We start from the raw sequence: 19286 nt of genomic DNA, 5'->3' as shown, positions 1-19286 counted from the left end.
GGGTTTCGCATTGGGCCTAAGTTTGAACACTTGGCGCGGCGCGGGGGCACGGGGACGTGAGGTGGGTTGTTTTGGTCTGAAGAGATTTTGGTAGTAGTCAGTTGGAATGATTTAGGTGATAATTTAGGATTTGATTGCAAAAGAAAACAGTGATGAAAAGAACGTAGGAAAAGAAAATAACGTAAAAAAGAGGTGCAACACGAGGACTTCCCAGGAGGTCACCCATCCTAGTACTACTCTCGCCCAAGCACACTTAACTGCGGAGTTCTGATGGGATCCGGTGCATTAGTGCTGGTATGATCGCACCTGTGAAGTATTGCACGATCAATGTACATATGGGTTTCGCATTGGGCCTAAGTTTGAACACTTGGCGCGGCGCGGGGGCACGGGGACGTGAGGTGGGTTGTTTTGGTCTGAAGAGATTTTGGTAGTAGTCAGTTGGAATGATTTAGGTGATAATTTAGGATTTGATTGCAAAAGAAAACAGTGATGAAAAGAACGTAGGAAAAGAAAATAACGTAAAAAAGAGGTGCAACACGAGGACTTCCCAGGAGGTCACCCATCCTAGTACTACTCTCGCCCAAGCACGCTTAACTGCGGAGTTCTGATGGGATCCGGTGCATTAGTGCTGGTATGATCGCACCTGTGAAGTATTGCACGATCAATGTACATATGGGTTTCGCATTGGGCCTAAGTTTGAACACTTGGCGCGGCGCGGGGGCACGGGGACGTGAGGTGGGTTGTTTTGGTCTGAAGAGATTTTGGTAGTAGTCAGTTGGAATGATTTAGGTGATAATTTAGGATTTGATTGCAAAAGAAAACAGTGATGAAAAGAACGTAGGAAAAGAAAATAACGTAAAAAAGAGGTGCAACACGAGGACTTCCCAGGAGGTCACCCATCCTAGTACTACTCTCGCCCAAGCACGCTTAACTGCGGAGTTCTGATGGGATCCGGTGCATTAGTGCTGGTATGATCGCACCTGTGAAGTATTGCACGATCAATGTACATATGGGTTTCGCATTGGGCCTAAGTTTGAACACTTGGCGCGGCGGCGCGGGGACGTGAGGTGGGTTGTTTTGGTCTGAAGAGATTTTGGTAGTAGTCAGTTGGAATGATTTAGGATTTGATTGCAAAAGAAAACAGTGATGAAAAGAACGTAGGAAATAAAAATAACGTAAAAAAGAGGTGCAACACGAGGACTTCCCAGGAGGTCACCCATCCTAGTACTACTCTCGCCCAAGCACGCTTTACTGCGGAGTTCTGATGGGATCCGGTGCATTAGTGCTGGTATGATCGCACCTGTGAAGTATTGCACGATCAATGTACATATGGGTTTCGCATTGGGCCTAAGTTTGAAAACTTGGCGCGGCGCGGGGGCACGGGGACGTGAGGTGGGTTGTTTTGGTCTGAAGAGATTTTGGTAGTAGTCAGTTGGAATGATTTAGGTGATAATTTAGGATTTGATTGCAAAAGAAAACAGTGATGAAAAGAACGTAGGAAAAGAAAATAGGACTTCCCAGGAGGTCACCCATCCTAGTACTACTCTCGCCCAAGCACGCTTAACTGCGGAGTTCTGATGGGATCCGGTGCATTAGTGCTGGTATGATCGCACCTGTGAAGTATTGCACGATCAATGTACATATGGGTTTCGCATTGGGCCTAAGTTTGAACACTTGGCGCGGCGCGGGGGCACGGGGACGTGAGGTGGGTTGTTTTGGTCTGAAGACATTTTGGTAGTAGTCAGTTGGAATGATTTAGGTGATAATTTAGGATTTGATTGCAAAAGAAAACAGTGATGAAAAGAACGTAGGAAAAGAAAATAACGTAAAAAAGAGGTGCAACACGAGGACTTCCCAGGAGGTCACCCATCCTAGTACTACTCTCGCCCAAGCACGCTTAACTGCGGAGTTCTGATGGGATCCGGTGCATTAGTGCTGGTATGATCGCACCTGTGAAGTATTGCACGATCAATGTACATATGGGTTTCGCATTGGGCCTAAGTTTGAACACTTGGCGCGGCGCGGGGGCACGGGGACGTGAGGTGGGTTGTTTTGGTCTGAAGAGATTTTAGTAGTAGTCAGTTGGAATGATTTAGGTGATAATTTAGGATTTGATTGCAAAAGAAAACAGTGATGAAAAGAACGTAGGAAAAGAAAATAACGTAGAAAAGAGGTGCAACACGAGGACTTCCCAGGAGGTCACCCATCCTAGTACTACTCTCGCCCAAGCACGCTTAACTGCGGAGTTCTGATGGGATCCGGTGCATTAGTGCTGGTATGATCGCACCTGTGAAGTATTGCACGATCAATGTACATATGGGTTTCGCATTGGGCCTAAGTTTGAACACTTGGCGCGGCGCGGGGGCACGGGGACGTGAGGTGGGTTGTTTTGGTCTGAAGAGATTTTGGTAGTAGTCAGTTGGAATGATTTAGGTGATAATTTAGGATTTGATTGCAAAAGAAAACAGTGATGAAAAGAACGTAGGAAAAGAAAATAACGTAAAAAAGAGGTGCAACACGAGGACTTCCCAGGAGGTCACCCATCCTAGTACTACTCTCGCCCAAGCACACTTAACTGCGGAGTTCTGATGGGATCCGGTGCATTAGTGCTGGTATGATCGCACCTGTGAAGTATTGCACGATCAATGTACATATGGGTTTCGCATTGGGCCTAAGTTTGAACACTTGGCGCGGCGCGGGGGCACGGGGACGTGAGGTGGGTTGTTTTGGTCTGAAGAGATTTTGGTAGTAGTCAGTTGGAATGATTTAGGTGATAATTTAGGATTTGATTGCAAAAGAAAACAGTGATGAAAAGAACGTAGGAAAAGAAAATAACGTAAAAAAGAGGTGCAACACGAGGACTTCCCAGGAGGTCACCCATCCTAGTACTACTCTCGCCCAAGCACGCTTAACTGCGGAGTTCTGATGGGATCCGGTGCATTAGTGCTGGTATGATCGCACCTGTGAAGTATTGCACGATCAATGTACATATGGGTTTCGCATTGGGCCTAAGTTTGAACACTTGGCGCGGCGCGGGGGCACGGGGACGTGAGGTGGGTTGTTTTGGTCTGAAGAGATTTTGGTAGTAGTCAGTTGGAATGATTTAGGTGATAATTTAGGATTTGATTGCAAAAGAAAACAGTGATGAAAAGAACGTAGGAAAAGAAAATAACGTAAAAAAGAGGTGCAACACGAGGACTTCCCAGGAGGTCACCCATCCTAGTACTACTCTCGCCCAAGCACGCTTAACTGCGGAGTTCTGATGGGATCCGGTGCATTAGTGCTGGTATGATCGCACCTGTGAAGTATTGCACGATCAATGTACATATGGGTTTCGCATTGGGCCTAAGTTTGAACACTTGGCGCGGCGGCGCGGGGACGTGAGGTGGGTTGTTTTGGTCTGAAGAGATTTTGGTAGTAGTCAGTTGGAATGATTTAGGATTTGATTGCAAAAGAAAACAGTGATGAAAAGAACGTAGGAAAAGAAAATAACGTAAAAAAGAGGTGCAACACGAGGACTTCCCAGGAGGTCACCCATCCTAGTACTACTCTCGCCCAAGCACGCTTAACTGCGGAGTTCTGATGGGATCCGGTGCATTAGTGCTGGTATGATCGCACCTGTGAAGTATTGCACGATCAATGTACATATGGGTTTCGCATTGGGCCTAAGTTTGAACACTTGGCGCGGCGCGGGGGCACGGGGACGTGAGGTGGGTTGTTTTGGTGAGGTGGGTTGTTTTGGTCTGAAGAGATTTTGGTAGTAGTCAGTTGGAATGATTTAGGTGATAATTTAGGATTTGATTGCAAAAGAAAACAGTGATGAAAAGAACGTAGGAAAAGAAAATAGGACTTCCCAGGAGGTCACCCATCCTAGTACTACTCTCGCCCAAGCACGCTTAACTGCGGAGTTCTGATGGGATCCGGTGCATTAGTGCTGGTATGATCGCACCTGTGAAGTATTGCACGATCAATGTACATATGGGTTTCGCATTGGGCCTAAGTTTGAACACTTGGCGCGGCGCGGGGGCACGGGGACGTGAGGTGGGTTGTTTTGGTCTGAAGAGATTTTGGTAGTAGTCAGTTGGAATGATTTAGGTGATAATTTAGGATTTGATTGCAAAAGAAAACAGTGATGAAAAGAACGTAGGAAAAGAAAATAACGTAAAAAAGAGGTGCAACACGAGGACTTCCCAGGAGGTCACCCATCCTAGTACTACTCTCGCCCAAGCACGCTTAACTGCGGAGTTCTGATGGGATCCGGTGCATTAGTGCTGGTATGATCGCACCTGTGAAGTATTGCACGATCAATGTACATATGGGTTTCGCATTGGGCCTAAGTTTGAACACTTGGCGCGGCGCGGGGGCACGGGGACGTGAGGTGGGTTGTTTTGGTCTGAAGAGATTTTGGTAGTAGTCAGTTGGAATGATTTAGGTGATAATTTAGGATTTGATTGCAAAAGAAAACAGTGATGAAAAGAACGTAGGAAAAGAAAATAACGTAAAAAAGAGGTGCAACACGAGGACTTCCCAGGAGGTCACCCATCCTAGTACTACTCTCGCCCAAGCACACTTAACTGCGGAGTTCTGATGGGATCCGGTGCATTAGTGCTGGTATGATCGCACCTGTGAAGTATTGCACGATCAATGTACATATGGGTTTCGCATTGGGCCTAAGTTTGAACACTTGGCGCGGCGCGGGGGCACGGGGACGTGAGGTGGGTTGTTTTGGTCTGAAGAGATTTTGGTAGTAGTCAGTTGGAATGATTTAGGTGATAATTTGGGATTTGATTGCAAAAGAAAACAGTGATGAAAAGAACGTAGGAAAAGAAAATAACGTAAAAAAGAGGTGCAACACGAGGACTTCCCAGGAGGTCACCCATCCTAGTACTACTCTCGCCCAAGCACGCTTTACTGCGGAGTTCTGATGGGATCCGGTGCATTAGTGCTGGTATGATCGCACCTGTGAAGTATTGCACGATCAATGTACATATGGGTTTCGCATTGGGCCTAAGTTTGAAAACTTGGCGCGGCGCGGGGGCACGGGGACGTGAGGTGGGTTGTTTTGGTCTGAAGAGATTTTGGTAGTAGTCAGTTGGAATGATTTAGGTGATAATTTAGGATTTGATTGCAAAAGAAAACAGTGATGAAAAGAACGTAGGAAAAGAAAATAGGACTTCCCAGGAGGTCACCCATCCTAGTACTACTCTCGCCCAAGCACGCTTAACTGCGGAGTTCTGATGGGATCCGGTGCATTAGTGCTGGTATGATCGCACCTGTGAAGTATTGCACGATCAATGTACATATGGGTTTCGCATTGGGCCTAAGTTTGAACACTTGGCGCGGCGCGGGGGCACGGGGACGTGAGGTGGGTTGTTTTGGTCTGAAGACATTTTGGTAGTAGTCAGTTGGAATGATTTAGGTGATAATTTAGGATTTGATTGCAAAAGAAAACAGTGATGAAAAGAACGTAGGAAAAGAAAATAACGTAAAAAAGAGGTGCAACACGAGGACTTCCCAGGAGGTCACCCATCCTAGTACTACTCTCGCCCAAGCACGCTTAACTGCGGAGTTCTGATGGGATCCGGTGCATTAGTGCTGGTATGATCGCACCTGTGAAGTATTGCACGATCAATGTACATATGGGTTTCGCATTGGGCCTAAGTTTGAACACTTGGCGCGGCGCGGGGGCACGGGGACGTGAGGTGGGTTGTTTTGGTCTGAAGAGATTTTAGTAGTAGTCAGTTGGAATGATTTAGGTGATAATTTAGGATTTGATTGCAAAAGAAAACAGTGATGAAAAGAACGTAGGAAAAGAAAATAACGTAGAAAAGAGGTGCAACACGAGGACTTCCCAGGAGGTCACCCATCCTAGTACTACTCTCGCCCAAGCACGCTTAACTGCGGAGTTCTGATGGGATCCGGTGCATTAGTGCTGGTATGATCGCACCTGTGAAGTATTGCACGATCAATGTACATATGGGTTTCGCATTGGGCCTAAGTTTGAACACTTGGCGCGGCGCGGGGGCACGGGGACGTGAGGTGGGTTGTTTTGGTCTGAAGAGATTTTGGTAGTAGTCAGTTGGAATGATTTAGGTGATAATTTAGGATTTGATTGCAAAAGAAAACAGTGATGAAAAGAACGTAGGAAAAGAAAATAACGTAAAAAAGAGGTGCAACACGAGGACTTCCCAGGAGGTCACCCATCCTAGTACTACTCTCGCCCAAGCACACTTAACTGCGGAGTTCTGATGGGATCCGGTGCATTAGTGCTGGTATGATCGCACCTGTGAAGTATTGCACGATCAATGTACATATGGGTTTCGCATTGGGCCTAAGTTTGAACACTTGGCGCGGCGCGGGGGCACGGGGACGTGAGGTGGGTTGTTTTGGTCTGAAGAGATTTTGGTAGTAGTCAGTTGGAATGATTTAGGTGATAATTTAGGATTTGATTGCAAAAGAAAACAGTGATGAAAAGAACGTAGGAAAAGAAAATAACGTAAAAAAGAGGTGCAACACGAGGACTTCCCAGGAGGTCACCCATCCTAGTACTACTCTCGCCCAAGCACGCTTAACTGCGGAGTTCTGATGGGATCCGGTGCATTAGTGCTGGTATGATCGCACCTGTGAAGTATTGCACGATCAATGTACATATGGGTTTCGCATTGGGCCTAAGTTTGAACACTTGGCGCGGCGCGGGGGCACGGGGACGTGAGGTGGGTTGTTTTGGTCTGAAGAGATTTTGGTAGTAGTCAGTTGGAATGATTTAGGTGATAATTTAGGATTTGATTGCAAAAGAAAACAGTGATGAAAAGAACGTAGGAAAAGAAAATAACGTAAAAAAGAGGTGCAACACGAGGACTTCCCAGGAGGTCACCCATCCTAGTACTACTCTCGCCCAAGCACGCTTAACTGCGGAGTTCTGATGGGATCCGGTGCATTAGTGCTGGTATGATCGCACCTGTGAAGTATTGCACGATCAATGTACATATGGGTTTCGCATTGGGCCTAAGTTTGAACACTTGGCGCGGCGGCGCGGGGACGTGAGGTGGGTTGTTTTGGTCTGAAGAGATTTTGGTAGTAGTCAGTTGGAATGATTTAGGATTTGATTGCAAAAGAAAACAGTGATGAAAAGAACGTAGGAAAAGAAAATAACGTAAAAAAGAGGTGCAACACGAGGACTTCCCAGGAGGTCACCCATCCTAGTACTACTCTCGCCCAAGCACGCTTAACTGCGGAGTTCTGATGGGATCCGGTGCATTAGTGCTGGTATGATCGCACCTGTGAAGTATTGCACGATCAATGTACATATGGGTTTCGCATTGGGCCTAAGTTTGAACACTTGGCGCGGCGCGGGGGCACGGGGACGTGAGGTGGGTTGTTTTGGTCTGAAGAGATTTTGGTAGTAGTCAGTTGGAATGATTTAGGTGATAATTTAGGATTTGATTGCAAAAGAAAACAGTGATGAAAAGAACGTAGGAAAAGAAAATAGGACTTCCCAGGAGGTCACCCATCCTAGTACTACTCTCGCCCAAGCACGCTTAACTGCGGAGTTCTGATGGGATCCGGTGCATTAGTGCTGGTATGATCGCACCTGTGAAGTATTGCACGATCAATGTACATATGGGTTTCGCATTGGGCCTAAGTTTGAACACTTGGCGCGGCGCGGGGGCACGGGGACGTGAGGTGGGTTGTTTTGGTCTGAAGAGATTTTGGTAGTAGTCAGTTGGAATGATTTAGGTGATAATTTAGGATTTGATTGCAAAAGAAAACAGTGATGAAAAGAACGTAGGAAAAGAAAATAACGTAAAAAAGAGGTGCAACACGAGGACTTCCCAGGAGGTCACCCATCCTAGTACTACTCTCGCCCAAGCACGCTTAACTGCGGAGTTCTGATGGGATCCGGTGCATTAGTGCTGGTATGATCGCACCTGTGAAGTATTGCACGATCAATGTACATATGGGTTTCGCATTGGGCCTAAGTTTGAACACTTGGCGCGGCGCGGGGGCACGGGGACGTGAGGTGGGTTGTTTTGGTCTGAAGAGATTTTGGTAGTAGTCAGTTGGAATGATTTAGGTGATAATTTAGGATTTGATTGCAAAAGAAAACAGTGATGAAAAGAACGTAGGAAAAGAAAATAACGTAAAAAAGAGGTGCAACACGAGGACTTCCCAGGAGGTCACCCATCCTAGTACTACTCTCGCCCAAGCACACTTAACTGCGGAGTTCTGATGGGATCCGGTGCATTAGTGCTGGTATGATCGCACCTGTGAAGTATTGCACGATCAATGTACATATGGGTTTCGCATTGGGCCTAAGTTTGAACACTTGGCGCGGCGCGGGGGCACGGGGACGTGAGGTGGGTTGTTTTGGTCTGAAGAGATTTTGGTAGTAGTCAGTTGGAATGATTTAGGTGATAATTTGGGATTTGATTGCAAAAGAAAACAGTGATGAAAAGAACGTAGGAAAAGAAAATAACGTAAAAAAGAGGTGCAACACGAGGACTTCCCAGGAGGTCACCCATCCTAGTACTACTCTCGCCCAAGCACGCTTAACTGCGGAGTTCTGATGGGATCCGGTGCATTAGTGCTGGTATGATCGCACCTGTGAAGTATTGCACGATCAATGTACATATGGGTTTCGCATTGGGCCTAAGTTTGAACACTTGGCGCGGCGCGGGGGCACGGGGACGTGAGGTGGGTTGTTTTGGTCTGAAGAGATTTTGGTAGTAGTCAGTTGGAATGATTTAGGTGATAATTTAGGATTTGATTGCAAAAGAAAACAGTGATGAAAAGAACGTAGGAAAAGAAAATAGGACTTCCCAGGAGGTCACCCATCCTAGTACTACTCTCGCCCAAGCACGCTTAACTGCGGAGTTCTGATGGGATCCGGTGCATTAGTGCTGGTATGATCGCACCTGTGAAGTATTGCACGATCAATGTACATATGGGTTTCGCATTGGGCCTAAGTTTGAACACTTGGCGCGGCGCGGGGGCACGGGGACGTGAGGTGGGTTGTTTTGGTCTGAAGAGATTTTGGTAGTAGTCAGTTGGAATGATTTAGGTGATAATTTAGGATTTGATTGCAAAAGAAAACAGTGATGAAAAGAACATAGGAAAAGAAAATAGGACTTCCCAGGAGGTCACCCATCCTAGTACTACTCTCGCCCAAGCACGCTTAACTACGGAGTTCTGATGGGATCCGGTGCATTAGTGCTGGTATGATCGCACCTGTGAAGTATTGCACGATCAATGTACATATGGGTTTCGCATTGGGCCTAAGTTTGAACACTTGGCGCGGCGCGGGGGCACGGGGACATGAGGTGGGTTGTTTTGGTCTGAAGAGATTTTGGTAGTAGTCAGTTGGAATGATTTAGGTGATAATTTAGGATTTGATTGCAAAAGAAAACAGTGATGAAAAGAACGTAGGAAAAGAAAATAACGTAAAAAAGAGGTGCAACACGAGGACTTCCCAGGAGGTCACCCATCCTAGTACTACTCTCGCCCAAGCACGCTTAACTGCGGAGTTCTGATGGGATCCGGTGCATTAGTGCTGGTATGATCGCACCTGTGAAGTATTGCACGATCAATGTACATATGGGTTTCGCATTGGGCCTAAGTTTGAACACTTGGCGCGGCGCGGGGGCACGGGGACGTGAGGTGGGTTGTTTTGGTCTGAAGAGATTTTGGTAGTAGTCAGTTGGAATGATTTAGGTGATAATTTAGGATTTGATTGCAAAAGAAAACAGTGATGAAAAGAACGTAGGAAAAGAAAATAACGTAAAAAAGAGGTGCAACACGAGGACTTCCCAGGAGGTCACCCATCCTAGTACTACTCTCGCCCAAGCACGCTTAACTGCGGAGTTCTGATGGGATCCGGTGCATTAGTGCTGGTATGATCGCACCTGTGAAGTATTGCACGATCAATGTACATATGGGTTTCGCATTGGGCCTAAGTTTGAACACTTGGCGCGGCGCGGGGGCACGGGGACGTGAGGTGGCTTGTTCTGGTCTGAAGAGATTTTGGTAGTAGTCAGTTGGAATGATTTAGGTGATAATTTAGGATTTGATTGCAAAAGAAAACAGTGATGAAAAGAACGTAGGAAAAGAAAATAGGACTTCCCAGGAGGTCACCCATCCTAGTACTACTCTCGCCCAAGCGCGCTTAACTGCGGAGTTCTGATGGGATCCGGTGCATTAGTGCTGGTATGATCGCACCTGTGAAGTATTGCACGATCAATGTACATATGGGTTTCGCATTGGGCCTAAGTTTGAACACTTGGCGCGGCGCGGGGGCACGGGGACGTGAGGTGGGTTGTTTTGGTCTGAAGAGATTTTGGTAGTAGTCAGTTGGAATGATTTAGGTGATAATTTAGGATTTGATTGCAAAAGAAAACAGTGATGAAAAGAACGTAGGAAAAGAAAATAACGTAAAAAAGAGGTGCAACACGAGGACTTCCCAGGAGGTCACCCATCCTAGTACTACTCTCGCCCAAGCACACTTAACTGCGGAGTTCTGATGGGATCCGGTGCATTAGTGCTGGTATGATCGCACCTGTGAAGTATTGCACGATCAATGTACATATGGGTTTCGCATTGGGCCTAAGTTTGAACACTTGGCGCGGCGCGGGGGCACGGGGACGTGAGGTGGGTTGTTTTGGTCTGAAGAGATTTTAGTAGTAGTCAGTTGGAATGATTTAGGTGATAATTTAGGATTTGATTGCAAAAGAAAACAGTGATGAAAAGAACGTAGGAAAAGAAAATAACGTAGAAAAGAGGTGCAACACGAGGACTTCCCAGGAGGTCACCCATCCTAGTACTACTCTCGCCCAAGCACGCTTAACTGCGGAGTTCTGATGGGATCCGGTGCATTAGTGCTGGTATGATCGCACCTGTGAAGTATTGCACGATCAATGTACATATGGGTTTCGCATTGGGCCTAAGTTTGAACACTTGGCGCGGCGCGGGGGCACGGGGACGTGAGGTGGGTTGTTTTGGTCTGAAGAGATTTTGGTAGTAGTCAGTTGGAATGATTTAGGTGATAATTTAGGATTTGATTGCAAAAGAAAACAGTGATGAAAAGAACGTAGGAAAAGAAAATAGGACTTCCCAGGAGGTCACCCATCCTAGTACTACTCTCGCCCAAGCGCGCTTAACTGCGGAGTTCTGATGGGATCCGGTGCATTAGTGCTGGTATGATCGCACCTGTGAAGTATTGCACGATCAATGTACATATGGGTTTCGCATTGGGCCTAAGTTTGAACACTTGGCGCGGCGCGGGGGCACGGGGACGTGAGGTGGGTTGTTTTGGTCTGAAGAGATTTTGGTAGTAGTCAGTTGGAATGATTTAGGTGATAATTTAGGATTTGATTGCAAAAGAAAACAGTGATGAAAAGAACGTAGGAAAAGAAAATAACGTAAAAAAGAGGTGCAACACGAGGACTTCCCAGGAGGTCACCCATCCTAGTACTACTCTCGCCCAAGCACACTTAACTGCGGAGTTCTGATGGGATCCGGTGCATTAGTGCTGGTATGATCGCACCTGTGAAGTATTGCACGATCAATGTACATATGGGTTTCGCATTGGGCCTAAGTTTGAACACTTGGCGCGGCGCGGGGGCACGGGGACGTGAGGTGGGTTGTTTTGGTCTGAAGAGATTTTAGTAGTAGTCAGTTGGAATGATTTAGGTGATAATTTAGGATTTGATTGCAAAAGAAAACAGTGATGAAAAGAACGTAGGAAAAGAAAATAACGTAGAAAAGAGGTGCAACACGAGGACTTCCCAGGAGGTCACCCATCCTAGTACTACTCTCGCCCAAGCACGCTTAACTGCGGAGTTCTGATGGGATCCGGTGCATTAGTGCTGGTATGATCGCACCTGTGAAGTATTGCACGATCAATGTACATATGGGTTTCGCATTGGGCCTAAGTTTGAACACTTGGCGCGGCGCGGGGGCACGGGGACGTGAGGTGGGTTGTTTTGGTCTGAAGAGATTTTGGTAGTAGTCAGTTGGAATGATTTAGGTGATAATTTAGGATTTGATTGCAAAAGAAAACAGTGATGAAAAGAACTTAGGAAAAGAAAATAACGTAAAAAAGAGGTGCAACACGAGGACTTCCCAGGAGGTCACCCATCCTAGTACTACTCTCGCCCAAGCACACTTAACTGCGGAGTTCTGATGGGATCCGGTGCATTAGTGCTGGTATGATCGCACCTGTGAAGTATTGCACGATCAATGTACATATGGGTTTCGCATTGGGCCTAAGTTTGAACACTTGGCGCGGCGCGGGGGCACGGGGACGTGAGGTGGGTTGTTTTGGTCTGAAGAGATTTTGGTAGTAGTCAGTTGGAATGATTTAGGTGATAATTTAGGATTTGATTGCAAAAGAAAACAGTGATGAAAAGAACGTAGGAAAAGAAAATAACGTAAAAAAGAGGTGCAACACGAGGACTTCCCAGGAGGTCACCCATCCTAGTACTACTCTCGCCCAAGCACGCTTAACTGCGGAGTTCTGATGGGATCCGGTGCATTAGTGCTGGTATGATCGCACCTGTGAAGTATTGCACGATCAATGTACATATGGGTTTCGCATTGGGCCTAAGTTTGAACACTTGGCGCGGCGCGGGGGCACGGGGACGTGAGGTGGGTTGTTTTGGTCTGAAGAGATTTTGGTAGTAGTCAGTTGGAATGATTTAGGTGATAATTTAGGATTTGATTGCAAAAGAAAACAGTGATGAAAAGAACGTAGGAAAAGAAAATAACGTAAAAAAAGAGGTGCAACACGAGGACTTCCCAGGAGGTCACCCATCCTAGTACTACTCTCGCCCAAGCACGCTTAACTGCGGAGTTCTGATGGGATCCGGTGCATTAGTGCTAGTATGATCGCACCTGTGAAGTATTGCACGATCAATGTACATATGGGTTTCGCATTGGGCCTAAGTTTGAACACTTGGCGCGGCGGCGCGGGACGTGAGGTGGGTTGTTTTGGTCTGAAGAGATTTTGGTAGTAGTCAGTTGGAATGATTTAGGATTTGATTGCAAAAGAAAACAGTGATGAAAAGAACGTAGGAAAAGAAAATAACGTAAAAAAGAGGTGCAACACGAGGACTTCCCAGGAGGTCACCCATCCTAGTACTACTCTCGCCCAAGCACGCTTAACTGCGGAGTTCTGATGGGATCCGGTGCATTAGTGCTGGTATGATCGCACCTGTGAAGTATTGCACGATCAATGTACATATGGGTTTCGCATTGGGCCTAAGTTTGAAAACTTGGCGCGGCGCGGGGGCACGGGGACGTGAGGTGGGTTGTTTTGGTCTGAAGAGATTTTGGTAGTAGTCAGTTGGAATGATTTAGGTGATAATTTAGGATTTGATTGCAAAAGAAAACAGTGATGAAAAGAACGTAGGAAAAGAAAATAGGACTTCCCAGGAGGTCACCCATCCTAGTACTACTCTCGCCCAAGCACGCTTAACTGCGGAGTTCTGATGGGATCCGGTGCATTAGTGCTGGTATGATCGCACCTGTGAAGTATTGCACGATCAATGTACATATGGGTTTCGCATTGGGCCTAAGTTTGAACACTTGGCGCGGCGCGGGGGCACGGGGACGTGAGGTGGGTTGTTTTGGTCTGAAGACATTTTGGTAGTAGTCAGTTGGAATGATTTAGGTGATAATTTAGGATTTGATTGCAAAAGAAAACAGTGATGAAAAGAACGTAGGAAAAGAAAATAACGTAAAAAAGAGGTGCAACACGAGGACTTCCCAGGAGGTCACCCATCCTAGTACTACTCTCGCCCAAGCACGCTTAACTGCGGAGTTCTGATGGGATCCGGTGCATTAGTGCTGGTATGATCGCACCTGTGAAGTATTGCACGATCAATGTACATATGGGTTTCGCATTGGGCCTAAGTTTGAACACTTGGCGCGGCGCGGGGGCACGGGGACGTGAGGTGGGTTGTTTTGGTCTGAAGAGATTTTAGTAGTAGTCAGTTGGAATGATTTAGGTGATAATTTAGGATTTGATTGCAAAAGAAAACAGTGATGAAAAGAACGTAGGAAAAGAAAATAACGTAGAAAAGAGGTGCAACACGAGGACTTCCCAGGAGGTCACCCATCCTAGTACTACTCTCGCCCAAGCACGCTTAACTGCGGAGTTCTGATGGGATCCGGTGCATTAGTGCTGGTATGATCGCACCTGTGAAGTATTGCACGATCAATGTACATATGGGTTTCGCATTGGGCCTAAGTTTGAACACTTGGCGCGGCGCGGGGGCACGGGGACGTGAGGTGGGTTGTTTTGGTCTGAAGAGATTTTGGTAGTAGTCAGTTGGAATGATTTAGGTGATAATTTAGGATTTGATTGCAAAAGAAAACAGTGATGAAAAGAACGTAGGAAAAGAAAATAACGTAAAAAAGAGGTGCAACACGAGGACTTCCCAGGAGGTCACCCATCCTAGTACTACTCTCGCCCAAGCACGCTTAACTGCGGAGTTCTGATGGGATCCGGTGCATTAGTGCTGGTATGATCGCACCTGTGAAGTATTGCACGATCAATGTACATATGGGTTTCGCATTGGGCCTAAGTTTGAACACTTGGCGCGGCGCGGGGGCACGGGGACGTGAGGTGGGTTGTTTTGGTCTGAAGAGATTTTGGTAGTAGTCAGTTGGAATGATTTAGGTGATAATTTAGGATTTGATTGCAAAAGAAAACAGTGATGAAAAGAACGTAGGAAAAGAAAATAGGACTTCCCAGGAGGTCACCCATCCTAGTACTACTCTCGCCCAAGCACGCTTAACTGCGGAGTTCTGATGGGATCCGGTGCATTAGTGCTGGTATGATCGCACCTGTGAAGTATTGCACGATCAATGTACATATGGGTTTCGCATTGGGCCTAAGTTTGAACACTTGGCGCGGCGCGGGGGCACGGGGACGTGAGGTGGGTTGTTTTGGTCTGAAGAGATTTTGGTAGTAGTCAGTTGGAATGATTTAGGTGATAATTTAGGATTTGATTGCAAAAGAAAACAGTGATGAAAAGAACGTAGGAAAAGAAAATAACGTAAAAAAGAGGTGCAACACGAGGACTTCCCAGGAGGTCACCCATCCTAGTACTACTCTCGCCCAAGCACGCTTAACTGCGGAGTTCTGATGGGATCCGGTGCATTAGTGCTGGTATGATCGCACCTGTGAAGTATTGCACGATCAATGTACATATGGGTTTCGCATTGGGCCTAAGTTTGAACACTTGGCGCGGCGCGGGGGCACGGGGACGTGAGGTGGGTTGTTTTGGTCTGAAGAGATTTTGGTAGTAGTCAGTTGGAATGATTTAGGTGATAATTTAGGATTTGATTGCAAAAGAAAACAGTGATGAAAAGAACGTAGGAAAAGAAAATAACGTAAAAAAGAGGTGCAACACGAGGACTTCCCAGGAGGTCACCCATCCTAGTACTACTCTCGCCCAAGCACACTTAACTGCGGAGTTCTGATGGGATCCGGTGCATTAGTGCTGGTATGATCGCACCTGTGAAGTATTGCACGATCAATGTACATATGGGTTTCGCATTGGGCCTAAGTTTGAACACTTGGCGCGGCGCGGGGGCACGGGGACGTGAGGTGGGTTGTTTTGGTCTGAAGAGATTTTGGTAGTAGTCAGTTGGAATGATTTAGGTGATAATTTAGGATTTGATTGCAAAAGAAAACAGTGATGAAAAGAACGTAGGAAAAGAAAATAACGTAAAAAAGAGGTGCAACACGAGGACTTCCCAGGAGGTCACCCATCCTAGTACTACTCTCGCCCAAGCACGCTTAACTGCGGAGTTCTGATGGGATCCGGTGCATTAGTGCTGGTATGATCGCACCTGTGAAGTATTGCACGATCAATGTACATATGGGTTTCGCATTGGGCCTAAGTTTGAACACTTGGCGCGGCGCGGGGGCACGGGGACGTGAGGTGGGTTGTTTTGGTCTGAAGAGATTTTGGTAGTAGTCAGTTGGAATGATTTAGGTGATAATTTAGGATTTGATTGCAAAAGAAAACAGTGATGAAAAGAACGTAGGAAAAGAAAATAACGTAAAAAAGAGGTGCAACACGAGGACTTCCCAGGAGGTCACCCATCCTAGTACTACTCTCGCCCAAGCACGCTTAACTGCGGAGTTCTGATGGGATCCGGTGCATTAGTGCTGGTATGATCGCACCTGTGAAGTATTGCACGATCAATGTACATATGGGTTTCGCATTGGGCCTAAGTTTGAACACTTGGCGCGGCGCGGGGGCACGGGGACGTGAGGTGGGTTGTTTTGGTCTGAAGAGATTTTGGTAGTAGTCAGTTGGAATGATTTAGGTGATAATTTAGGATTTGATTGCAAAAGAAAACAGTGATGAAAAGAACGTAGGAAAAGAAAATAACGTAAAAAAGAGGTGCAACACGAGGACTTCCCAGGAGGTCACCCATCCTAGTACTACTCTCGCCCAAGCACGCTTAACTGCGGAGTTCTGATGGGATCCGGTGCTTTAGTGCTGGTATGATCGCACCTGTGAAGTATTGCACGATCAATGTACATATGGGTTTCGCATTGGGCCTAAGTTTGAACACTTGGCGCGGCGCGGGGGCACGGGGACGTGAGGTGGGTTGTTTTGGTCTGAAGAGATTTTGGTAGTAGTCAGTTGGAATGATTTAGGTGATAATTTAGGATTTGATTGCAAAAGAAAACAGTGATGAAAAGAACGTAGGAAAAGAAAATAACGTAGAAAAGAGGTGCAACACGAGGACTTCCCAGGAGGTCACCCATCCTAGTACTACTCTCGCCCAAGCACGCTTAACTGCGGAGTTCTGATGGGATCCGGTGCATTAGTGCTGGTATGATCGCACCTGTGAAGTATTGCACGATCAATGTACATATGGGTTTCGCATTGGGCCTAAGTTTGAACACTTGGCGCGGCGCGGGGGCACGGGGACGTGAGGTGGGTTGTTTTGGTCTGAAGAGATTTTGGTAGTAGTCAGTTGGAATGATTTAGGTGATAATTTAGGATTTGATTGCAAAAGAAAACAGTGATGAAAAGAACGTAGGAAAAGAAAATAACGTACAAAAGAGGTGCAACACGAGGACTTCCCAGGAGGTCACCCATCCTAGTACTACTCTCGCCCAAGCACGCTTAACTGCGGAGTTCTGATGGGATCCGGTGCTTTAGTGCTGGTATGATCGCACCTGTGAAGTATTGCACGATCAATGTACATATGGGTTTCGCATTGGGCCTAAGTTTGAACACTTGGCGCGGCGCGGGGGCACGGGGACGTGAGGTGGGTTGTTTTGGTCTGAAGAGATTTTGGTAGTAGTCAGTTGGAATGATTTAGGTGATAATTTAGGATTTGATTGCAAAAGAAAACAGTGATGAAAAGAACGTAGGAAAAGAAAATAACGTAAAAAAGAGGTGCAACACGAGGACTTCCCAGGAGGTCACCCATCCTAGTACTACTCTCGCCCAAGCACGCTTAACTGCGGAGTTCTGATGGGATCCGGTGCATTAGTGCTGGTATGATCGCACCTGTGAAGTATTGCACGATCAATGTACATATGGGTTTCGCATTGGGCCTAAGTTTGAACACTTGGCGCGGCGCGGGGGCACGGGGACGTGAGGTGGGTTGTTTTGGTCTGAAGAGATTTTGGTAGTAGTCAGTTGGAATGATTTAGGTGATAATTTAGGATTTGATTGCAAAAGAAAACAGTGATGAAAAGAACGTAGGAAAAGAAAATAACGTAAAAAAGAGGTGCAACACGAGGACTTCCCAGAAGGTCACCCATCCTAGTACTACTCTCGCCCAAGCACGCTTAACTGCGGAGTTCTGATGGGATCCGGTGCATTAGTGCTGGTATGATCGCACCTGTGAAGTATTGCACGATCAATGTACATATGGGTTTCGCATTGGGCCTAAGTTTGAACACTTGGCGCGGCGCGGGGGCACGGGGACGTGAGGTGGGTTGTTTTGGTCTGAAGAGATTTTGGTAGTAGTCAGTTGGAATGATTTAGGTGATAATTTAGGATTTGATTGCAAAAGAAAACAGTGATGAAAAGAACGTAGGAAAAGAAAATAACGTAAAAAAGAGGTGCAACACGAGGACTTCCCTGGAGGTCACCCATCCTAGTACTACTCTCGCCCAAGCACGCTTAACTGCGGAGTTCTGATGGGATCCGGTGCATTAGTGCTGGTATGATCGCACCTGTGAAGTATTGCACGATCAATGTACATATGGGTTTCGCATTGGGCCTAAGTTTGAACACTTGGCGCGGCGCGGGGGCACGGGGACGTGAGGTGGGTTGTTTTGGTCTGAAGAGATTTTGGTAGTAGTCAGTTGGAATGATTTAGGTGATAATTTAGGATTTGATTGCAAAAGAAAACAGTGATGAAAAGAACGTAGGAAAAGAAAATAACGTAGAAAAGAGGTGCAACACGAGGACTTCCCAGGAGGTCACCCATCCTAGTACTACTCTCGCCCAAGCACGCTTAACTGCGGAGTTCTGATGGGATCCGGTGCATTAGTGCTGGTATGATCGCACCTGTGAAGTATTGCACGATCAATGTACATATGGGTTTCGCATTGGGCCTAAGTTTGAACACTTGGCGCGGCGCGGGGGCACGGGGACGTGAGGTGGGTTGTTTTGGTCTGAAGAGATTTTGGTAGTAGTCAGTTGGAATGATTTAGATGATAATTTAGGATTTGATTGCAAAAGAAAACAGTGATGAAAAGAACGTAGGAAAAGAAAATAACGTAAAAAAGAGGTGCAACACGAGGACTTCCCAGGAGGTCACCCATCCTAGTACTACTCTCGCCCAAGCACACTTAACTGCGGAGTTCTGATGGGATCCGGTGCATTAGTGCTGGTATGATCGCACCTGTGAAGTATTGCACGATCAATGTACATATGGGTTTCGCATTGGGCCTAAGTTTGAACACTTGGCGCGGCGCAGGGGCACGGGGACGTGAGGTGGGTTGTTTTGGTCTGAAGAGATTTTGGTAGTAGTCAGTTGGAATGATTTAGGTGATAATTTAGGATTTGATTGCAAAAGAAAACAGTGATGAAAAGAACGTAGGAAAAGAAAATAACGTAAAAAAGAGGTGCAACACGAGGACTTCCCAGGAGGTCACCCATCCTAGTACTACTCTCGCCCAAGCACGCTTAACTGCGGAGTTCTGATGGGATCCGGTGCATTAGTGCTGGTATGATCGCACCTGTGAAGTATTGCACGATCAATGTACATATGGGTTTCGCATTGGGCCTAAGTTTGAACAC

General features: G+C 46.6%; 48 non-coding genes and 10 pseudogenes across 48 annotated transcripts; all 58 read right to left on the bottom strand.

Annotated features, from left to right (window-relative positions):
• Positions 1 to 189: 189 nt before the first annotated feature.
• LOC146878520 (5S ribosomal RNA) lies at positions 190 to 308 on the bottom strand. Its single transcript, XR_014989225.1, has one exon. It is a non-coding gene; the product is annotated as a 5S ribosomal RNA (ribosomal RNA).
• A 218-nt stretch (positions 309 to 526) lies between these two features.
• On the bottom strand, positions 527 to 645 carry LOC146878519 (5S ribosomal RNA). The gene has a single exon (XR_014989805.1). It is a non-coding gene; the product is annotated as a 5S ribosomal RNA (ribosomal RNA).
• Positions 646 to 863: 218 nt separating this feature from the next.
• Positions 864 to 982, bottom strand: LOC146878518 (5S ribosomal RNA). The gene has a single exon (XR_014989804.1). It is a non-coding gene; the product is annotated as a 5S ribosomal RNA (ribosomal RNA).
• A 201-nt stretch (positions 983 to 1183) lies between these two features.
• Positions 1184 to 1302, bottom strand: LOC146878517 (5S ribosomal RNA). Its single transcript, XR_014989271.1, has one exon. It is a non-coding gene; the product is annotated as a 5S ribosomal RNA (ribosomal RNA).
• Positions 1303 to 1496: 194 nt separating this feature from the next.
• Positions 1497 to 1615, bottom strand: LOC146878516 (5S ribosomal RNA; annotated as a pseudogene).
• A 218-nt stretch (positions 1616 to 1833) lies between these two features.
• LOC146878515 (5S ribosomal RNA) lies at positions 1834 to 1952 on the bottom strand. Its single transcript, XR_014989802.1, has one exon. It is a non-coding gene; the product is annotated as a 5S ribosomal RNA (ribosomal RNA).
• Positions 1953 to 2170: 218 nt separating this feature from the next.
• On the bottom strand, positions 2171 to 2289 carry LOC146878514 (5S ribosomal RNA). The gene has a single exon (XR_014989801.1). It is a non-coding gene; the product is annotated as a 5S ribosomal RNA (ribosomal RNA).
• Positions 2290 to 2507: 218 nt separating this feature from the next.
• On the bottom strand, positions 2508 to 2626 carry LOC146878513 (5S ribosomal RNA). The gene has a single exon (XR_014989224.1). It is a non-coding gene; the product is annotated as a 5S ribosomal RNA (ribosomal RNA).
• A 218-nt stretch (positions 2627 to 2844) lies between these two features.
• On the bottom strand, positions 2845 to 2963 carry LOC146878512 (5S ribosomal RNA). Its single transcript, XR_014989800.1, has one exon. It is a non-coding gene; the product is annotated as a 5S ribosomal RNA (ribosomal RNA).
• A 218-nt stretch (positions 2964 to 3181) lies between these two features.
• On the bottom strand, positions 3182 to 3300 carry LOC146878511 (5S ribosomal RNA). The gene has a single exon (XR_014989799.1). It is a non-coding gene; the product is annotated as a 5S ribosomal RNA (ribosomal RNA).
• Positions 3301 to 3501: 201 nt separating this feature from the next.
• On the bottom strand, positions 3502 to 3620 carry LOC146878510 (5S ribosomal RNA). The gene has a single exon (XR_014989798.1). It is a non-coding gene; the product is annotated as a 5S ribosomal RNA (ribosomal RNA).
• Positions 3621 to 3832: 212 nt separating this feature from the next.
• LOC146878509 (5S ribosomal RNA) lies at positions 3833 to 3951 on the bottom strand (annotated as a pseudogene).
• Positions 3952 to 4169: 218 nt separating this feature from the next.
• Positions 4170 to 4288, bottom strand: LOC146878508 (5S ribosomal RNA). Its single transcript, XR_014989797.1, has one exon. It is a non-coding gene; the product is annotated as a 5S ribosomal RNA (ribosomal RNA).
• A 218-nt stretch (positions 4289 to 4506) lies between these two features.
• On the bottom strand, positions 4507 to 4625 carry LOC146878507 (5S ribosomal RNA). The gene has a single exon (XR_014989223.1). It is a non-coding gene; the product is annotated as a 5S ribosomal RNA (ribosomal RNA).
• A 218-nt stretch (positions 4626 to 4843) lies between these two features.
• LOC146878506 (5S ribosomal RNA) lies at positions 4844 to 4962 on the bottom strand. The gene has a single exon (XR_014989269.1). It is a non-coding gene; the product is annotated as a 5S ribosomal RNA (ribosomal RNA).
• Positions 4963 to 5156: 194 nt separating this feature from the next.
• Positions 5157 to 5275, bottom strand: LOC146878505 (5S ribosomal RNA; annotated as a pseudogene).
• Positions 5276 to 5493: 218 nt separating this feature from the next.
• Positions 5494 to 5612, bottom strand: LOC146878504 (5S ribosomal RNA). Its single transcript, XR_014989796.1, has one exon. It is a non-coding gene; the product is annotated as a 5S ribosomal RNA (ribosomal RNA).
• Positions 5613 to 5830: 218 nt separating this feature from the next.
• LOC146878503 (5S ribosomal RNA) lies at positions 5831 to 5949 on the bottom strand. The gene has a single exon (XR_014989795.1). It is a non-coding gene; the product is annotated as a 5S ribosomal RNA (ribosomal RNA).
• A 218-nt stretch (positions 5950 to 6167) lies between these two features.
• Positions 6168 to 6286, bottom strand: LOC146878502 (5S ribosomal RNA). The gene has a single exon (XR_014989222.1). It is a non-coding gene; the product is annotated as a 5S ribosomal RNA (ribosomal RNA).
• Positions 6287 to 6504: 218 nt separating this feature from the next.
• LOC146878501 (5S ribosomal RNA) lies at positions 6505 to 6623 on the bottom strand. The gene has a single exon (XR_014989794.1). It is a non-coding gene; the product is annotated as a 5S ribosomal RNA (ribosomal RNA).
• A 218-nt stretch (positions 6624 to 6841) lies between these two features.
• Positions 6842 to 6960, bottom strand: LOC146878500 (5S ribosomal RNA). The gene has a single exon (XR_014989793.1). It is a non-coding gene; the product is annotated as a 5S ribosomal RNA (ribosomal RNA).
• Positions 6961 to 7161: 201 nt separating this feature from the next.
• Positions 7162 to 7280, bottom strand: LOC146878499 (5S ribosomal RNA). Its single transcript, XR_014989791.1, has one exon. It is a non-coding gene; the product is annotated as a 5S ribosomal RNA (ribosomal RNA).
• Positions 7281 to 7474: 194 nt separating this feature from the next.
• LOC146878498 (5S ribosomal RNA) lies at positions 7475 to 7593 on the bottom strand (annotated as a pseudogene).
• A 218-nt stretch (positions 7594 to 7811) lies between these two features.
• LOC146878497 (5S ribosomal RNA) lies at positions 7812 to 7930 on the bottom strand. Its single transcript, XR_014989790.1, has one exon. It is a non-coding gene; the product is annotated as a 5S ribosomal RNA (ribosomal RNA).
• Positions 7931 to 8148: 218 nt separating this feature from the next.
• LOC146878496 (5S ribosomal RNA) lies at positions 8149 to 8267 on the bottom strand. Its single transcript, XR_014989221.1, has one exon. It is a non-coding gene; the product is annotated as a 5S ribosomal RNA (ribosomal RNA).
• A 218-nt stretch (positions 8268 to 8485) lies between these two features.
• Positions 8486 to 8604, bottom strand: LOC146878495 (5S ribosomal RNA). Its single transcript, XR_014989789.1, has one exon. It is a non-coding gene; the product is annotated as a 5S ribosomal RNA (ribosomal RNA).
• Positions 8605 to 8798: 194 nt separating this feature from the next.
• On the bottom strand, positions 8799 to 8917 carry LOC146878494 (5S ribosomal RNA; annotated as a pseudogene).
• A 194-nt stretch (positions 8918 to 9111) lies between these two features.
• Positions 9112 to 9230, bottom strand: LOC146878493 (5S ribosomal RNA; annotated as a pseudogene).
• Positions 9231 to 9448: 218 nt separating this feature from the next.
• LOC146878492 (5S ribosomal RNA) lies at positions 9449 to 9567 on the bottom strand. Its single transcript, XR_014989788.1, has one exon. It is a non-coding gene; the product is annotated as a 5S ribosomal RNA (ribosomal RNA).
• A 218-nt stretch (positions 9568 to 9785) lies between these two features.
• LOC146878491 (5S ribosomal RNA) lies at positions 9786 to 9904 on the bottom strand. The gene has a single exon (XR_014989787.1). It is a non-coding gene; the product is annotated as a 5S ribosomal RNA (ribosomal RNA).
• A 194-nt stretch (positions 9905 to 10098) lies between these two features.
• On the bottom strand, positions 10099 to 10217 carry LOC146878490 (5S ribosomal RNA; annotated as a pseudogene).
• A 218-nt stretch (positions 10218 to 10435) lies between these two features.
• On the bottom strand, positions 10436 to 10554 carry LOC146878489 (5S ribosomal RNA). The gene has a single exon (XR_014989220.1). It is a non-coding gene; the product is annotated as a 5S ribosomal RNA (ribosomal RNA).
• A 218-nt stretch (positions 10555 to 10772) lies between these two features.
• Positions 10773 to 10891, bottom strand: LOC146878488 (5S ribosomal RNA). The gene has a single exon (XR_014989786.1). It is a non-coding gene; the product is annotated as a 5S ribosomal RNA (ribosomal RNA).
• A 194-nt stretch (positions 10892 to 11085) lies between these two features.
• LOC146878487 (5S ribosomal RNA) lies at positions 11086 to 11204 on the bottom strand (annotated as a pseudogene).
• Positions 11205 to 11422: 218 nt separating this feature from the next.
• On the bottom strand, positions 11423 to 11541 carry LOC146878486 (5S ribosomal RNA). The gene has a single exon (XR_014989219.1). It is a non-coding gene; the product is annotated as a 5S ribosomal RNA (ribosomal RNA).
• A 218-nt stretch (positions 11542 to 11759) lies between these two features.
• On the bottom strand, positions 11760 to 11878 carry LOC146878485 (5S ribosomal RNA). Its single transcript, XR_014989785.1, has one exon. It is a non-coding gene; the product is annotated as a 5S ribosomal RNA (ribosomal RNA).
• A 218-nt stretch (positions 11879 to 12096) lies between these two features.
• Positions 12097 to 12215, bottom strand: LOC146878484 (5S ribosomal RNA). The gene has a single exon (XR_014989218.1). It is a non-coding gene; the product is annotated as a 5S ribosomal RNA (ribosomal RNA).
• Positions 12216 to 12433: 218 nt separating this feature from the next.
• Positions 12434 to 12552, bottom strand: LOC146878483 (5S ribosomal RNA). Its single transcript, XR_014989784.1, has one exon. It is a non-coding gene; the product is annotated as a 5S ribosomal RNA (ribosomal RNA).
• A 219-nt stretch (positions 12553 to 12771) lies between these two features.
• Positions 12772 to 12890, bottom strand: LOC146878482 (5S ribosomal RNA). The gene has a single exon (XR_014989278.1). It is a non-coding gene; the product is annotated as a 5S ribosomal RNA (ribosomal RNA).
• Positions 12891 to 13090: 200 nt separating this feature from the next.
• Positions 13091 to 13209, bottom strand: LOC146878481 (5S ribosomal RNA). The gene has a single exon (XR_014989783.1). It is a non-coding gene; the product is annotated as a 5S ribosomal RNA (ribosomal RNA).
• Positions 13210 to 13403: 194 nt separating this feature from the next.
• LOC146878480 (5S ribosomal RNA) lies at positions 13404 to 13522 on the bottom strand (annotated as a pseudogene).
• A 218-nt stretch (positions 13523 to 13740) lies between these two features.
• On the bottom strand, positions 13741 to 13859 carry LOC146878479 (5S ribosomal RNA). The gene has a single exon (XR_014989782.1). It is a non-coding gene; the product is annotated as a 5S ribosomal RNA (ribosomal RNA).
• A 218-nt stretch (positions 13860 to 14077) lies between these two features.
• Positions 14078 to 14196, bottom strand: LOC146878478 (5S ribosomal RNA). Its single transcript, XR_014989780.1, has one exon. It is a non-coding gene; the product is annotated as a 5S ribosomal RNA (ribosomal RNA).
• Positions 14197 to 14414: 218 nt separating this feature from the next.
• LOC146878477 (5S ribosomal RNA) lies at positions 14415 to 14533 on the bottom strand. Its single transcript, XR_014989779.1, has one exon. It is a non-coding gene; the product is annotated as a 5S ribosomal RNA (ribosomal RNA).
• A 194-nt stretch (positions 14534 to 14727) lies between these two features.
• Positions 14728 to 14846, bottom strand: LOC146878476 (5S ribosomal RNA; annotated as a pseudogene).
• A 218-nt stretch (positions 14847 to 15064) lies between these two features.
• Positions 15065 to 15183, bottom strand: LOC146878475 (5S ribosomal RNA). Its single transcript, XR_014989778.1, has one exon. It is a non-coding gene; the product is annotated as a 5S ribosomal RNA (ribosomal RNA).
• Positions 15184 to 15401: 218 nt separating this feature from the next.
• LOC146878474 (5S ribosomal RNA) lies at positions 15402 to 15520 on the bottom strand. Its single transcript, XR_014989217.1, has one exon. It is a non-coding gene; the product is annotated as a 5S ribosomal RNA (ribosomal RNA).
• Positions 15521 to 15738: 218 nt separating this feature from the next.
• LOC146878473 (5S ribosomal RNA) lies at positions 15739 to 15857 on the bottom strand. The gene has a single exon (XR_014989777.1). It is a non-coding gene; the product is annotated as a 5S ribosomal RNA (ribosomal RNA).
• A 218-nt stretch (positions 15858 to 16075) lies between these two features.
• On the bottom strand, positions 16076 to 16194 carry LOC146878472 (5S ribosomal RNA). Its single transcript, XR_014989776.1, has one exon. It is a non-coding gene; the product is annotated as a 5S ribosomal RNA (ribosomal RNA).
• A 218-nt stretch (positions 16195 to 16412) lies between these two features.
• Positions 16413 to 16531, bottom strand: LOC146878471 (5S ribosomal RNA). Its single transcript, XR_014989527.1, has one exon. It is a non-coding gene; the product is annotated as a 5S ribosomal RNA (ribosomal RNA).
• A 218-nt stretch (positions 16532 to 16749) lies between these two features.
• LOC146878470 (5S ribosomal RNA) lies at positions 16750 to 16868 on the bottom strand. Its single transcript, XR_014989775.1, has one exon. It is a non-coding gene; the product is annotated as a 5S ribosomal RNA (ribosomal RNA).
• A 218-nt stretch (positions 16869 to 17086) lies between these two features.
• LOC146878469 (5S ribosomal RNA) lies at positions 17087 to 17205 on the bottom strand. The gene has a single exon (XR_014989153.1). It is a non-coding gene; the product is annotated as a 5S ribosomal RNA (ribosomal RNA).
• A 218-nt stretch (positions 17206 to 17423) lies between these two features.
• On the bottom strand, positions 17424 to 17542 carry LOC146878468 (5S ribosomal RNA). Its single transcript, XR_014989774.1, has one exon. It is a non-coding gene; the product is annotated as a 5S ribosomal RNA (ribosomal RNA).
• Positions 17543 to 17760: 218 nt separating this feature from the next.
• Positions 17761 to 17879, bottom strand: LOC146878467 (5S ribosomal RNA). The gene has a single exon (XR_014989156.1). It is a non-coding gene; the product is annotated as a 5S ribosomal RNA (ribosomal RNA).
• Positions 17880 to 18097: 218 nt separating this feature from the next.
• On the bottom strand, positions 18098 to 18216 carry LOC146878466 (5S ribosomal RNA). Its single transcript, XR_014989267.1, has one exon. It is a non-coding gene; the product is annotated as a 5S ribosomal RNA (ribosomal RNA).
• A 218-nt stretch (positions 18217 to 18434) lies between these two features.
• LOC146878465 (5S ribosomal RNA) lies at positions 18435 to 18553 on the bottom strand. The gene has a single exon (XR_014989773.1). It is a non-coding gene; the product is annotated as a 5S ribosomal RNA (ribosomal RNA).
• Positions 18554 to 18771: 218 nt separating this feature from the next.
• LOC146878464 (5S ribosomal RNA) lies at positions 18772 to 18890 on the bottom strand. The gene has a single exon (XR_014989216.1). It is a non-coding gene; the product is annotated as a 5S ribosomal RNA (ribosomal RNA).
• A 218-nt stretch (positions 18891 to 19108) lies between these two features.
• Positions 19109 to 19227, bottom strand: LOC146878463 (5S ribosomal RNA). Its single transcript, XR_014989772.1, has one exon. It is a non-coding gene; the product is annotated as a 5S ribosomal RNA (ribosomal RNA).
• Between the last annotated feature and the right edge of the window lie 59 nt (positions 19228 to 19286).

This window comes from Vigna unguiculata, unplaced genomic scaffold (genome assembly GCF_037176805.1).
Source record: "Vigna unguiculata cultivar grain cowpea cultivar isolate G323 ecotype 2 unplaced genomic scaffold, ASM3717680v1 ptg000026l_ERROPOS8475000, whole genome shotgun sequence".
NCBI classification, from domain to species: Eukaryota; Viridiplantae; Streptophyta; class Magnoliopsida; order Fabales; family Fabaceae; genus Vigna; species Vigna unguiculata.
Note: the sequence above shows the minus strand (reverse complement) of the source record. Positions and strands in the feature narration are given on the sequence as shown.